The sequence below is a fragment of the Saimiri boliviensis genome, chromosome 5 (genome assembly GCF_048565385.1).
Source record: "Saimiri boliviensis isolate mSaiBol1 chromosome 5, mSaiBol1.pri, whole genome shotgun sequence".
Taxonomy (NCBI): Eukaryota; Metazoa; Chordata; class Mammalia; order Primates; family Cebidae; genus Saimiri; species Saimiri boliviensis.
The window spans coordinates 105,806,807-105,821,825 of record NC_133453.1 but is presented as its reverse complement, the minus strand read 5'-3'; the positions used below and the strand labels follow the sequence as shown (position 1 = coordinate 105,821,825).

Below are 15,019 nucleotides of genomic sequence, written 5' to 3'. Positions count from 1 at the left end.
AGTATGGTAATAACACAATTAGGTTCTGGGATTTCGTGTGTGTGTGTGTGTGTGTGTGTGTCTGTGTGTGTGTCTGTGTCTGTGTGTGTGTGTGTGTGTGTGTGTGTGTGATGGAGTCTCGCTCTGTCGCCAGGCTGGAGTGCAGTGGTGTGATCTCGGCTCACTGTGTATGCTCAGTTTCCTAAAATACATTTATTTACACACTTAACTCCTTGGACCTGTAGTTTGTGATCTGTCCTCTAAAATGTGCCAGATTTTAAACCCAAATTGTTTCTTAAGATCATCTGTGGTGTCATCCACCTGCATGACTTGTCTGGCAGTGCAGCGTGGGCTGTGTGGCATATCCTTGCTTGACGCAGTCACAATAACTCTGAGCCAGGCCCAGAGAGGCCTGGGGTGGCCTTTCCTCCCCATGTGGGATCTGCCCTGCCAGTTTGCTCCAGGTCTCGTCACTTCCCATCTTAGACCAGCAGGTGTTACAGTGACCAAACAGCCAGATCGTTGACCATATCAGCTGCAGGGAGATCAGGGTCATGCGTGCAGCAAGTGGTAAGGTTGGGTTGTCAGGGCAGCTGAACTCATGGTCCTCATGGGCTGCAGGGAGGTCAGGGTCGTCAGTGCTGTGAGTGGTGAGGTTGGGTTGTCAGTGCAGCTGAACTCATGGTCCACATGGGCTGCAGGGAGGTCAGTGCTGTGAGTGGTAAGGTTAGGTTGTCAGTGCAGCTGAATTCATGGTAAGTCCCACTTGTGGCCCTCCACCCAGGAAGACTTAAAATAATTCTCTTAATTTTCTTTTCTTTCTTTCTTTCTTCTTTTTTTTTTTTTTTTTAAGAGATGAGGTCTCACTTTTTTGCCCAGGTGCTGGTCTTGAATTCCTGGGCTCAAGTGATCCTCCCACCTCAAACTCCCAAAGTGTTGGGGTCGCAGGCCACAGTGCCTGGCCTGATTTAAATCTTCAGCACTTTGTGTATATGTATTTTTCTGTTTCTGCTTATGGTTAAGTAACTGGATTGAATGCCTAGATGCTTATCCACCTTTGCAATTGTGTAGATAACATCAGGCAGAGGTTGACATTACAGAGCCAGAGTCCTGCCGTAAGCTACTCCATGCGGTTGTGGGTCTTTTTTGGTGTGGAGTTGGTGCTCAGCACCTGAGCCCAGGTGTTCTTTCCATTGCATGTTTGGCTGGCTTGAGGTGAGCACAGGGCTTTGCCTAAGCAGGGATTTCTCCGATCTGTGGCTCTAATCTGTAACCAGCACTGGCTGTCACTTTTAGCTCCTTAATATAGTGTAAGACTAAAACTCCAGTCTTCCAAGCCTTTGTTAAGCAAAACTAAAACACCCATAATTTTTTTCAGCACTTGCTTGAAGCTTCAGAGCTAGTGAAATCCCAGGCCGAAGAACTCAAAGATGCCCATCAGCAGCAAAAGCTGGCCCTGCAGGACTTCTTGGAACTCAGTGAGCTCATGGCAGAGCTCTGCTCCCAGAAGCAGAAGGTGTGGGACAAGGAGGAGGAGATGGAGGTAGCCATGCAGAAAGTCAACACGATGTGGCAGGAGAACTGAAGATCCAAGAAGCTCAGAAAGAGGAAGCTGTTTAGCCAGGTATGGTGGCTTATGCCTTTAATCTCAGCACTTTGGGATGCCAAGGCGGGTGGATATCCTGAGGTCGGGAGTTCGAGACCAGCCTGGCCAACATGGTGAAACCCTGCCTCTACTAAAAATAGAAAAATTAGCGAGGCATGGTGGTGGGCGCCTGTAGTCACAGCTACTTGGGAGGCTGAGGCAAAAGAATCGCTTGAACCTGGGAGGTGGAGGTTGCAGTGAGCCAAGATCGTGCCAGTGCACTCCAGCCTGGGCAACAGAGCAAGACTCTGTCTCAAACAAAACAAAAACAAAAACAAAAACAAAAAAGGTGCTAATTATCTGGAATCACCAGGTCTATCAGTTGTAGATTTAGAGTTGAATTGAAATGTCATTTAAATTAGATACAATTTAAAAATCCATATCATGAACTTAGTTTGGAAAAATCTCATGACAATTAAAACTTTCAAAATCTTCAAAAGAACTTCCAGTGTTAATAATGCTGGCGTACTTAAAGGATGCCACTTGAGCAAGTTATGTGGTGAAATTGCCTCGTCCCAGCTTTATTCCTTTGTGGAGAAACTCACATGCCAGAGTGTGTGTGGTCAGGGCTGTGCATCACAGGTGAGGCCAGGTGACCTCCTGAGGTTGGTGGTCACTGTGACTTGTCAGACCCCACTTGCCCATGCAGTCACCACTTCAGCATAGGATGCCAAGGGCAGTGGTGCTCGGGCAGGTGGCCAGCTGGGAGTGGAGTGGGGGTCTGTGTAGAGACATGAGACATGACAGGATCTGGGAGTAAGAACCACAGCAACCTCCGGGCCAGACCAAGTGCACTTTTTAAGTAAAGAGCTTGTAAGTGGAGTCTGAGTCCTGTGGAATATGTCTTCACTCCACTATTTCTTTCTTTGTTCTCATAGACCAGCTCAGCTAGTAAGCAAGAAACCCCAACACTGAAGCTGGAAGTGTCCCATCAATTTCTATGACTGCGAGCACAGAACCGCAGGAAGTAAGACAGCATTGTCCTGCTGATGCTCTCACCTGGGGTCTGCCCTCGTGTCTAGATGACACAGCTGCCCTTGGTGACCAGAAGCCACTCACCTCCTCCCTGCGTAGCAGCTTGCAGTGAGGATCTCTGTCCAGTCACGACAGCCCACCTTCCATTTTGAGAATTACTGTCAGTCCCTCAGCTAGATGAGGGAGGCTTCTGCCATCTTACTGAAGTGTAACAGCCATACAACAAATTGCACAAATCACAAGTGTGTAACTTAATGAATTTTTACAAAGTGAATATGCCCCAAAACCCAGCACTCAGTTTGAGAAATAGAACATTAGCGGACCCTCGGAAGGCTCCTTCATTCTATTTTCCTTTTCTGCTGCAAGCATTCTTTGACTTTATTTTGCTTTCTAGCCCTGTAGCTTAATTTCACTTGTTTTTGGAGTTTATATAGGTTGTAGGAAACCAGCCCCACACCCCACCCGTGGGTATCCCGAGTTCAGTGGCAACAAAGGAATGAGAAAAAGACAGAGTAAGAGTGAAAGTGAGTTGTTTTTTTTTTGTTTTCTTTTGATTCTTTTGCTTCCTTGGACAAAGAAAAAAAAGACTGAAAGTGGGACCAGGGGACCATCAATTTTTACTGGAGGGAGTGAAGGCCCAGGACTCTGATCTCTCACACTATTGATTGGTTACAATCAGTTTGATCTATAGGGTAGGGGTGGAGTAATGATGGGGAGTGGGTGATGTGATGGTGGAGTGAATCAGTGAACTGGAACTGGTGTGTCATTCTAAAGACTGATAACAGTGGCAGTTTGGGATTTTCACAAATCAAGAACATGTGGTTATCTTCAGCCTATTATCTATGTGCAGCTGGTGGAATGAGGGCCTTACAAGGAGCCTACAGGTTTGGTTACATCTTAGTGCTAGGAAGGGATTTTACGTCCTTAAGCACAACGTTTATGGTAACAGAGCCTGGGTCACCCTGCACCAGGACGTGAGGCATGGAGAAGTTTGCTTCCCCAGAGGCTTGCCATGGTGTGTTGTTCCCAGCTTATATGTTACTCATGATCAATTTATGTAGGCACTCTGTAAGTCCTTTCTCCTTTGCTGCTTCCCCCAACATGAAATTGTAAATTACGTGTTCTGTGCCTGTCTTCTTTTGCCGTACGTTAGAAGTCATCCATATTATTGTATCTGGCAAAACTTTGTTCATTCCCATAACCTATGGTATTTTACTAGATAAATACGCTACACTTTACTTACCCATCGTACCTCTGGCGAACAATTGTGGCATTTCAAAATTTGGTATATTATAAATAATGGAGGAATAAACATTTTTCCATGTCTTTTGGTGGACATATGCAGGCTTTTTGCACACTTTTATTAAACTTTAATAAACACTCCGTTTTGCAAGAAGTTCACATGCCAATTCACACAGAGTTGCCTGAGTCTGTAACAATTGCATAGAATTTAATTGTGTGATGTCTTGTAATGTTTCCCAGTTGGTCGTTTAGTCATGTGGTGGAAACCACTAGTTGTTTGCTAAAATTCATTCTCCCTTTCTTCTGTGCTAATAGACCCTCCACATTTTAAGCGAGGCAGATGGCTGCCCAGAAAAAAAGACCCCCAATAAAGGTGCAACCACGTTCCTAAGTTCTCAATAACAGGCTGTAGGTAGAAATATGGCATGGCAGATTTCCATGATCTTTCCTAAAGAGACACACTTTGCTTTCGTATCTCCCTTCCTCATTGCTGTCTATAAACACATACTGCCATCTTCCACCTTGGGGTTGTGGCTCATACAGCGGCCACAAGACAGAAGGAATCCAGGACTTGATATAATCAAGTGTTACATTTACCTTAGACTGCCTATCTGGGCTTCAGCAAGAGCTATGATGGTTTTTCTACCACTCATAATGGAAATAAATTATATGAGTTAGTTTCCAGTTTTTGCTATTGCATACCATATAGCAGTGAACATTGTACCATATATCTTTTATCTTTTAATATGTCTATTTTGTAGAAAAAAAATTTACAGGTGGAATTGCTGGGTCAAAACCTAAGAGCACTTTTGGCCAGGCACCATGGCTGTAATCTCAGCACTTTGAGAGGCCAAGGCAGGTGAATCACAAGGTCAGGAGTTTGAGACCAGACTAGCCAATATGGTGAAACCCCATCTCTACTAAAAATGCAAAAGTTAGCTGGGCATGCTACTGGGGAGAGTGAGACAGGAGAATCACTTGAACCCAGGAGGCAGAGGTTGCAGTGAGCCGAGATCGTGCCATTGCACTCCAGCCTGGGCAACAAGAGTGAAACTGCATCTCAAACAAACAAATGAAAAAACGAAGAACACTTTAAACTATAGATGCAGCCCAAGTTTATTCCTCAAAAGTTGTGTTACCGCTGACATAAGTGACATTTCTATCTTAAAGATCCTGGGGGTCAAGTTGCTAAGCCTCAAATATGTAAAAGAAAAACAAAACAAAAGAACCAACGATTAAACCCTAATTTTCTTATTCACATCCTGGTTCTGGTAAGAAAGTTGAGCAGCTTTTCATTTGAAGAGCCTACTTTTCTTTTCCTTTTTTTTTTAAATGACTTGTCTGTTCAAATGCTTTGCCCACTTTTCCATTGCAGTTCTTTGTAATTATTTTAGTCAATATTTATAATATAGTTGTCCTTTAAATTTTGTTTTGATTAGCTTTACATTTTTTGATACATAGTAGAGAAAATCTTTTTGCATTCTTATCTAATATAAGGCATTCGTACACGTTTTTCTTCCGGAAGAAATCTTCAGTGCTTCTAGAAAGCACTGAAGTTCCGTGAATAGAAACTTTCTGCTTTTACAAATTTAATTTGATTAAAGTTCTTTATGATCATAAAGCAATTACAATTCACATTGCTTTCTGTAATGGAGCTTTCTTTTTGTTACATAGGTACACATGTGCCATGGTGGTTTGCTGCACCCATCAACCTGTCATCTGCAGTAGGTATTTCTCCTAATGCTATCCCATGAGAATTCTTTTGAGTTTTCTTTTATCTTTTATCTGTCCTTTTAACTTATTGTTTTTATTAATTTGTAATTTTCTGAAAATTACATCAGTGAGTGTATCATTGATGTTTAATTTGAATATGTGTATCTTATTTTTCTTGTCATATTGCACTGAGAATAAAACCAAAATCGTACTGAATATTCTCAGTGAAAGTAGTCATGCATTTTCTCTTACCAACAGAAATTCTTCTAGTAATTCATCGTTAAGATGCTTAATGTAGAATTCTTAAAAAAATCAAAATCACAATGAGATACCATCTCATGCCAGTTAGAATGGCATTCATTAAAAATTCAGGAAACAACAGATGCTGAAGAGGATATGGAGAAATAGGAATGCTTTTACACTGTTGGTGGGAGACAGTGTGGTGATTCCTCAAGGATCTAGAACCAGAAATACAATTTGACCCAGCAATCCCATTACTGGGTATATACCCAAAGGATTATAATCATTCTACTACAAAGACACAGGCACACGTATGTTTATTGCAGCATTATTCACAATAGCAAAGACTTGGCACCAACCCAAATGCCCATCAATGATAGACTGGATAAAGAAAACATGGCGACATTGTTGCAGGAAACTCCAGCGCAGGAGTCCTGGGCTGCAGCTTGCAACATCGTGTCACTCAGCTAAGATCCGCGGGCGGGAGCCATGCGCGTGTGAGCTGAGAGGTCCCATTGCCCAAGTGGAGCTGTCTGCGATTCTTGTCAAGTTGAGGCTCAGTGAGCCTGTGGCCGAAGTTAGCGCCTTGACGTGGGACAACCTGACACGTCGCCAGGAGGGTACTGAGGCGCCTTCTAGCAGTTGAGACGCCAAAACGCCGTCTCCGGAGACCCGCGCCCCCCGCCAGCCGGGCGCACCCTCGACGTTAGCCTTCTTTGTGCGCCGCCAGGACTCCCAGCTCACCGCCAGGCAGCTGAGCCGCGGCACAAAGCAGCGGGACAGCGCCGCCCGCCTCCCTGCACGCGCCCCTGCCTCGGTTTCCCAACTCTGCGCCATTGGGCCGCGGCAGGATGATTGCCTCGCATCTGCTCGCCTACTTCTTCTCGGAGCTCAACCACGACCAAGTGCAGAAGGTTGACCAGCATCTCTACCACATGCGCCTCTCTGATGAGACCCTTTCGGAGATTTCTAAGCGGTCCCGCAAGGAGATGGAGAAAGGGCTTGGAGCCACCACCCACCCCACTGCAGCAGTGAAGATGCTGCCCACCGTTGTGAGGTCCACTGCAGACGGGACAGAACACGGAGAGTTCCTGGCTCTGGACCTTGGAGGGACCAACTTCCGTGTGCTTTGGGTGAAAGTAACCGACAATGGGCTCCAGAAGGAGGAGATGGAGAAACAGATCTGTGCCATCCCCGAGGGCGTCATGCGAGGCAGGGGCACCCAGCTGTTTGACCACATTGACAAATGCCTGGCTAACTTCATGGATAAGCTACAAATCAAAGACAGGAACCTCCCATTGGGTTTTACCTTCTCGTTCCCTTGCCACCAGACTAAACTAGACGAGAGTTTCCTGGTCTCATGGACCAAGGGCTTCAAGTCCAGTGGAGCGGAAGGCAGAGACCTTGTGGCTCTGATCCGGAAGGCCATCCAGCGGAGAGGGGACTTTGATATCGACATTGTGGCTGTGGTGAATGACACGGTTGGGACCATGATGACCTGTGGTTATGATGCCCACAACTGTGAGATTGGTCTTATTGTGGGCACGGGCAGCAACACCTGCTACATGGAAGAGATGCACCACATCGACATGGTGGAGGGTGATGAGGAGCACATATGTATCAACATGGAGTGGGGGGACCTTCGGGGACGATGGCTTGCTCAACGACATTCGCACTGAGTTTGACCAGGAGATTGACATGGGCTCACTGAACCCTGGGAAGCAACTGTTTGAGAAGATGATCAGTGGGATGTACATGGGGGAGCTGGTGAGGCTTATCTTGGAGAAGATGGCCAAGCAGAAGCTGCTCTTTGTGGGGAAGCTCAGCCCAGAGCTCCTCAAAACGGGTGGCTTTGAGACCAAAGACATCTCAGACATCGAAGGGGAGAAGGATGGCATCCAGAAGGCCCGTGAGGTCCTGAGGCTGTTGGGCTTGGATCCAACGCAGGAGGACTGCGTGGCCACTCACCAGATCTGTCAGATCGCGTCCACACGCTCGGCCAGCTTGTGTGCAGCCACCCTGGCCGCCGTGCTGCAGCGCATCAAGGAGAACAAGGGCGAGGAGCGGCTGTGCTCCACCGTTGGGGTTGACAGCTTCGTCTACAAGAAACACCCCCATTTTGACAAGTGTCTACACAAGACCGTGCGGTGGCTGGTGCCCGACTGTGATGTCTGCTTCCTCTGCTCTGAGGATGGTAGTGGCAAAGGTGCAGCTGTGGTGATGGCGGTGGCGTGACGGCGGTGGCTTACCGGCTGGCGGATCAACACCATGCTGGCCAGAAGACACTAGAGCCTCTGAAGTTGGGTGTAATTAGGTGAAAATGGCCGAGCACCTCTCAGGAGCACAGAGGGGCAAGCGGCTGGTCCTTCTTGTTTGCTCCTGTCTGGCTTTGCTATCAGGTGTAGCACCTCTGCTGTTTCCATCTGCACTAATTGACCCAAAATTTGGGTGTTTTCCTGCTACACAAAAGCCAAAAGCTTTCATGTGGATTTTAGGATCACTAAAAGGTGCCCAGAAAATAGAGATGAATTTTAACTTAAATTTTAAGCTTGAAGATTAGATACTATCTTTGAAGTTACACTTTTTTTTTTTAAGGTAGAGATGTAGGTGTGTACCTATTAAAGATGTGTTGTTGGTTTCCAAAAAGGAACACTGGAAAATAAATTTTGAATGGTTGTGTTTCCAGAATTAGGTTGACAGTCCCTTGCTGACACAACTTTGCTTTGTGTAAATACAGTGGATCTCAATCTTTGGGGTGTGCTGAATAGCCAATCATCTCAAATCCTTGAGCATTCAGTCTAGTGAAGATGTCATTATGTATAATAAATAAGTAGTTTAATTAACTATGTGATGTTAACTATTATTAATAAATTTTAACATTTTCCAAAAAAAAAAAAAGAAGAAAAGGAAAACATGGCACATATACACCATGGAATACTATGTAGTCATCAAAAAGATGATGGGTTGATGGGTGCAGCAAACCACCATGGCACATGTATACCTATGTAACAAAAAGAAAGCTCTACTGCAGAAAGCAATGTGAATTGTAATTGCTTTATGATCATAAAGAAAATATTTTGGCCACTCTGAGGTATAGGGAGCCCGCCCCTACACCTCACCCATGGGTACCCCGAGTTTGGTGGTGACAAAGGAAGGAGAAAAAGACAGATTAAGAATGAAAGTGGGACCAGGGGCCATCACCTGTAATGGAGGCAGTGAAGGCCCCAAGCTCTGGGTTCCACAATATTTATTGAACACAATCACTTTTATCTACAGTACAGGTGGTAGGGTGAATTGATGAAGGGAGGCTGTGCTTCAGACAAAATTGATAGCAGAGGTGGTGTATGTGGTTTCTCAAGAGCTGAAAGTGTCTACTTTACAATAGACAATGCAGCTGGTGGGAGCAGGCCTAGCAAGGAGCCTACATGTCTGGTTAAATCCCAGTGCTTCAAGGGAGTGTTATGTCCTTGGGCACTATGTTTAGAATATCAGAGCTTAGGTCACTCTGTTCCTGGGAACATGCTGGCCATAGAGAGGCCTTCTTCCCTAGAGGCCTCCGTGGCCTTCCACAGTTTGTTCCTGATTTCTTTTACACATTACTTACAAGCAGTTTATGTAGGCACACTGTAAACCCTTCCTCCTTTGAACTTGCATTAGAGATTTGTGAGAATAACTCACATCTAAAGCCTTAGAAGAACAGGTCCTAGGTGTTCTGGCCATAATTCACTTGTTATTGATATCATATGATTGCAATGTCATTCTATGGTAAAAGGACAATGCTTCCTGCTGAGACACAAAACCTTGTATAAAGCTTTCTGGTTTTGGTCCCTCATGTAACAAAGATGTAATTCTGATTAGTTTCTTTCTTTCCTTTTTTTATTCCTCCCAGGGCATTGACATTTCTCGCTTTAATCTCCAGCCATTTAATACCAAGATGGTTAATACAACTTTTTAAAAAGATTTTTAGAGACTATTTAAGATTATAAGAAGACAGGAAGTAACAATTTGTCCTCTAATTTATCTCATACGTGAAACTTTACTTCTTTTTTTTTTCCCTAAGAAGTACCACCAGAATATAATCCTAAAATTTAATGGTTGAGAGACTTGACTATGGAATTTGCTTTCTGCTAAGGCTTGCTGCTAACCCAGATGAATTTGCTCTGAAAATGGCAAAGCCTTCCCCCACCCACCTGAAGATGGAAGAGTAAGTTGCACTCACTTGCTGAAGATAACTTAAGGTTTTATAATTGCCTAGTGGCAATGATGTGTTGAATTCAAGTAGTTGAAACAAGTAACTTCTGATGCAGGTACTTATGTCAGCAATTGGCTTATTAGTTGACACCAATGTTTTGGCCTTGTTTGGTGAACTGGTCATTGAATTGATCCTTTCTTGCTATTCAGACTGCCTCTGATCCCTCTGAGAGCCAGAACCATCTGGATGCCAAATTTGACATTGATCAGAAAGGTCCCTGATCTTTAAATACATCAGTTCAAGCACAGTGTCAGAAGATGAGTTGGGGAGATGAAAGGTGGCTCACTTTGAGAGGCTGAAGTGGGTAGACAGCTTAAGCTCAAGAGTTCGAGACCAGCCTGGGCAATATGGAGAAACCCCATCTCTATGAAAAACTACAAAAGATTAACCAGACTTTGTGATGCATGCCTGGAGTCCCAGCTACCCAGGAGGCTGAGGTGGAAGGGTCACTTGAGCCCGGAAGGTCAAGGCATCAGTGAGCTGTGGTTGTACCACTGCACTACAGCCTGGGCAACAAAGTGTGATCTTGTCTCAGAAAAAAAAAAAAACAAAAAACTAACAAAACAAAAAAGAATTCAAATAGGCCCCTCCCAGGATTAACCATTTGTCTACAAAAGTAAGGAGACATCTGCATCTCGGCAGAACTTGATGAAGGTAGGAAATTATCACATCACATTCTGTTACAGTTTGTGGGCTACTTCTAAAAAAACTTAATGCAACACTGTCACAAGAAAAAATAATGTGCTACCAGTGCTATTGTATGAGTGAGAGAAGGGAACAATTAATGTGTTACAGCCTCTTCTCACCAGCATCTAAGGACATGAAACCTATGCAGCATACCCTCCCCTCTCCCATCCACATGGAATCAGTCATTCAGCATGTCCTTATCGACTAAACAAATTATCCATATACATTGTGGTTATGTTAGAAAGTGCAGATAAGAAAAGATACTTTACTGATCTTTTCTTGTCATATAACTCATATAATATCAAGTGTCTTACAAGTTCAAGGGTTCTTGTTTCATTTATAATTGCTGCATAACAAACCACCCCAATCTCAGTGGCATATGATTGTATTAAAATAATGACATTTGTCTTCCCAGATTTTAGGGTCAGGAATTTGGTTTGGACACAGGGCAGACTGCTTATATGTCTGCTATGGCCACATCTGGGGCATTTGCTTGGAAGACTCAAAGATTAGGTGTGACAGCAACTTGGAGCAGGAATCATCTGCATGCATCTTCATTTATATGCCTGGTGGTTGATGCTGATTATTGGCTGGGTTCTCAGATGGATTACTGGCCAAATTGCCTCTGCACAGCCTCTGCACAGCATCTGCACATGGGTTATTCTGTCCTCCTCACAGCATGTATAGCAGCTGGGTTATAAGAAAAAATGTCCTAAGTAGGAAAGGCAGAAGTGTAAGGTGTTATTATCATCTAGCCTTGGAGGGCACATGACATTACTTCCATTATACTCTATGGGTCATGACAGTCACAAAATTCTGCCCAGCTTGACACTATAGGCTTTTCTTTGGGGGCTCAGAATAAAAAAGTTGAACAGCCTCTACCTGTTTATCTCTTATTCTTTTGCAGGAGTTTTGTGTTACATACAAAGAAAGATGTAGAGATATTGTCCTGTTTTCCAGCTACTAAAGTCAACGGTGAAGAAGCGGCATTTATATCTCTCTATAGCAGTACCAAGAAGAGAGGTACCCTTGACTAAGTAAGCAAGATAAGATTACTCTTTCTAGACGCTGATTTGTGAGTTAGCAGATAGAACATCAGGCAGAAGTGCCTCTGTTGGTGTCACCTTCAAAGTAACAAGTCTGAGAACTCTGTCTTCCAACTTGGGAGCTAGTTGGTCTCCCAGATATGGGGATATTTAGAGAACTAGCTTGTGAAGAAGGTCAAGGAAGCAGAGAGGACAGCTCTTAGGCTTCACTTCACTGAAGATACATCACTCAGACAAGATGCCCAGAAAGTTCAGCATTAACAAAGGTCTAGAGTCTTGTAAATTACTTCCTATGGAAGTTTATTGTGAACAGCAGTAACAAAGCAGCCTCAGTTTGCTAATCCTGTGGAAGGTTAAAGAACACCTATTAAATTATTGAACATGCTCACTGAATAAAGTTGAATCCAGCAAAACAAAACAAAAAACAAAAAACACCGATTATGCTCTGGAGCATAACAGAGATGAAATCTTAGGATATAACTACAGTATAGGTGTTTAGCATGACCAGGAAGATGACTACAATGGTTATACCCAGCTTTAGGTGAAAACTACATGTAAGATACTGTGAGGTCCTTGGATTGTTAGATGAGTAGGGTATTTGTCATCCTGGAAGAAAATCTGGATCAATTAAATGTCAGATGAATTAGATGCACTAAAAATAAAAAGAGAAGCAAGAAAGTGGTCCTATTAATAATCAGCCCATCCATGCTTAGCAAAGTTCCTGTATTGCACAGATTTCAGTTACCACCGTTTAGTTCAATGACGTCAGTCCTCCAACACCACAGTTCTGATATCAGTCGCTATGGTATACTGCCTGTGAATAATTGCATAAAGGAGAAACCTCATTGCTAGACCTTCAACCCATAAATTGCTACATGTATACCAGAGGCGCATTATAATCAGTGACCAATTATGTCACTTCTTTTCATGTCTATTGGTGATTGGCCACCACACATCTTTTATTCAGTTGACCAACTGGCAGCAAACCATGTAGTTGTGGTTTTTCCTTTTCTTCCGGTGATAAACCTGCATAACATTTTCAAAAATGGCTAATCAAAGAGAAAACTGGCCAACAGTAAAGTGTCACAAAGATGAAGGTACGACAAAGAAACAAAAATAGAGAACTCTGAAGGCTCGTAAATTTTATGCGTCAACTTGGCTGAGCTAAGAGATGTCCAGACAGCTGGTACAACACTATTTCTGGTGTCTTTGTGAGGATGTTCGCAGAAGACATTAGCATGTAAATGAGCAGACTGAGCAAAGATCAGAGCATCCTCACCAGTGTGGGCAGGCACCATCTGATAGAACAAGAAGGTGGAGGAAGGGCAAATTTACACTGTCTGTTTGTCTGTTTGAGCTGGGACATCCATCTTCTCCTGCACTTGCACATTGGCACTGTGGTTCTCTGGCCTTTGGACATGGACTTTGGTCTGAATTATTCCACTGATTTTCTCTAGTTCTCCAGAATGCAGGTGGTGGAATTATCAGCCTCTGTAATTGTGTAAGCCACTTTCCATAATAAAATAAATCTTCACATATACATAAATCTTTATATATATAATTCTTCATATATATAATAAAATAAATCCGTGTGTGTGTGTGTGTGTGTGTGTGTGTGTACTGTTTCTCTGGAGAACACTAACTAACACACTCTGAAAGCGAAATTCAAATTGAGTGTAAATGGAGTTATGGAAGAAACAGCTATCAGAGGGAATATTGCCACTGTTTGAGACATTCCAGAGGAACTTAGGGAAGGCAGCCTTAACAACATACATGAAGAAAATGTATTGTTTATTTAGTTTAGGATAAAGATGTCCCAGGAGAGTGACACTGGCAATGAAACAAAACAAACAAAACTCACATTAAAGGAATTCTCAGAGGTATTTCATGACATTGAAAGCACAAAGAATAAATAGTCGGAAGCTGATTCAAACTTAGAAAGGAGAACGACCATTTGCCAAGGTATAGCTCACTCCATACTGTAAGTACTACAATGAGAAGAGGAGGGCCAGCATCATTCAAACTATATTCCATTAAGATTGTTATAAAGAGATATTGATCATGTTTCTGATGTTTGAAATTACAGTATACTAAATATTAGTTTCACTATTTAAAAAAATGTTCCTGTACATTTATAACCTACAATAAAACAGTTTTTAATGTTTTGAGAAAATATTTTTATAAGTCGCAGAACAGTTGGAACTTTCCCCTCTGATTAACGAGATTGCATTCCATCTTCTGTTTGCACAGAGGTGAGTCGGTGACTGATTCCCTGACCAACCACACAGAGCCTAGAGTTATCACCTACCTGAACTGGCAAGGTCTTCCATGACTTACGTGGCCTCATCCTTGGATGAGGATTGCCACCGACCCAATCCCCCGCCAAAAGCCTGAGATCAGACTTCCATGCTAGCTACGAGAAAACGGAGGCAATGACTATTTTATTCCATCAGTGTTTGAAAAGAGTCTGCAACTTCTATGTGGGTATCCCAATGCATCTAGGAATGCAGGGATGGATAGAAAGTCCTTCGATCACAACGGAATACCTGTTTTGCTCTTTAAAGGAGAGAGGACAGGCTGACGAATGCTATGGGTGCTTAGACTCACATCTTGTCCATGAGGTTGGGATTATTCTCTAATTCTAAAGGAATAGTTTTGGTGACCGTTTTGCCATTGGTGTCATCTCTCAGAAAACTGACAATAAACTACAATGTTTTAAACTTGTACTATATCCAGGAGATATATAAATATATAAAATGTTTTGTTATTTAAATTTCACAAGTACACAATGTATTATTTTCATTACACAAATACAATAAATGAGACAATAATTTTCTCAAAGACACCCAATTAAGCTGCCAGACTGCAGAGAGTTTCAGGAGATAAGATTTAGATTCCTTCTCTTTAGTTCATCATCTTCCAAAGATGACACTTTAAGCATTGTCCAGCTGGTTACTGATCATACTGTTCTCTAAGCTCTTCCTCACGGGATTTGAAAAATCTGCTTCTAAGCATGTCTGAAACTTTTTTAACTTTTCAATGTTTTTAGAGATGGGGGTCTCACTATGTTGCCCAGGCTGTACTGTCATGGCTATTCACAGGAGTAATCACAGCACACTATAGCCTCAAACTCCTCACCTCAAGAGATCCTCCCGCCTCAGCCTCCCAAGTACAGGCCGCAGGCATGTGCCACCGTGTGCAGCCATAACCTGAGTTTTTTACCTACAATAACCAAAGCTC

The 15,019-nt window shown here is 43.2% G+C and overlaps 1 pseudogene; it reads left to right on the top strand.

The window, feature by feature from the left end:
- Positions 1 to 6,640: 6,640 nt before the first annotated feature.
- On the top strand, positions 6,641 to 10,267 carry LOC141584706 (hexokinase-2 pseudogene; annotated as a pseudogene).
- Positions 10,268 to 15,019: the final 4,752 nt, after the last annotated feature.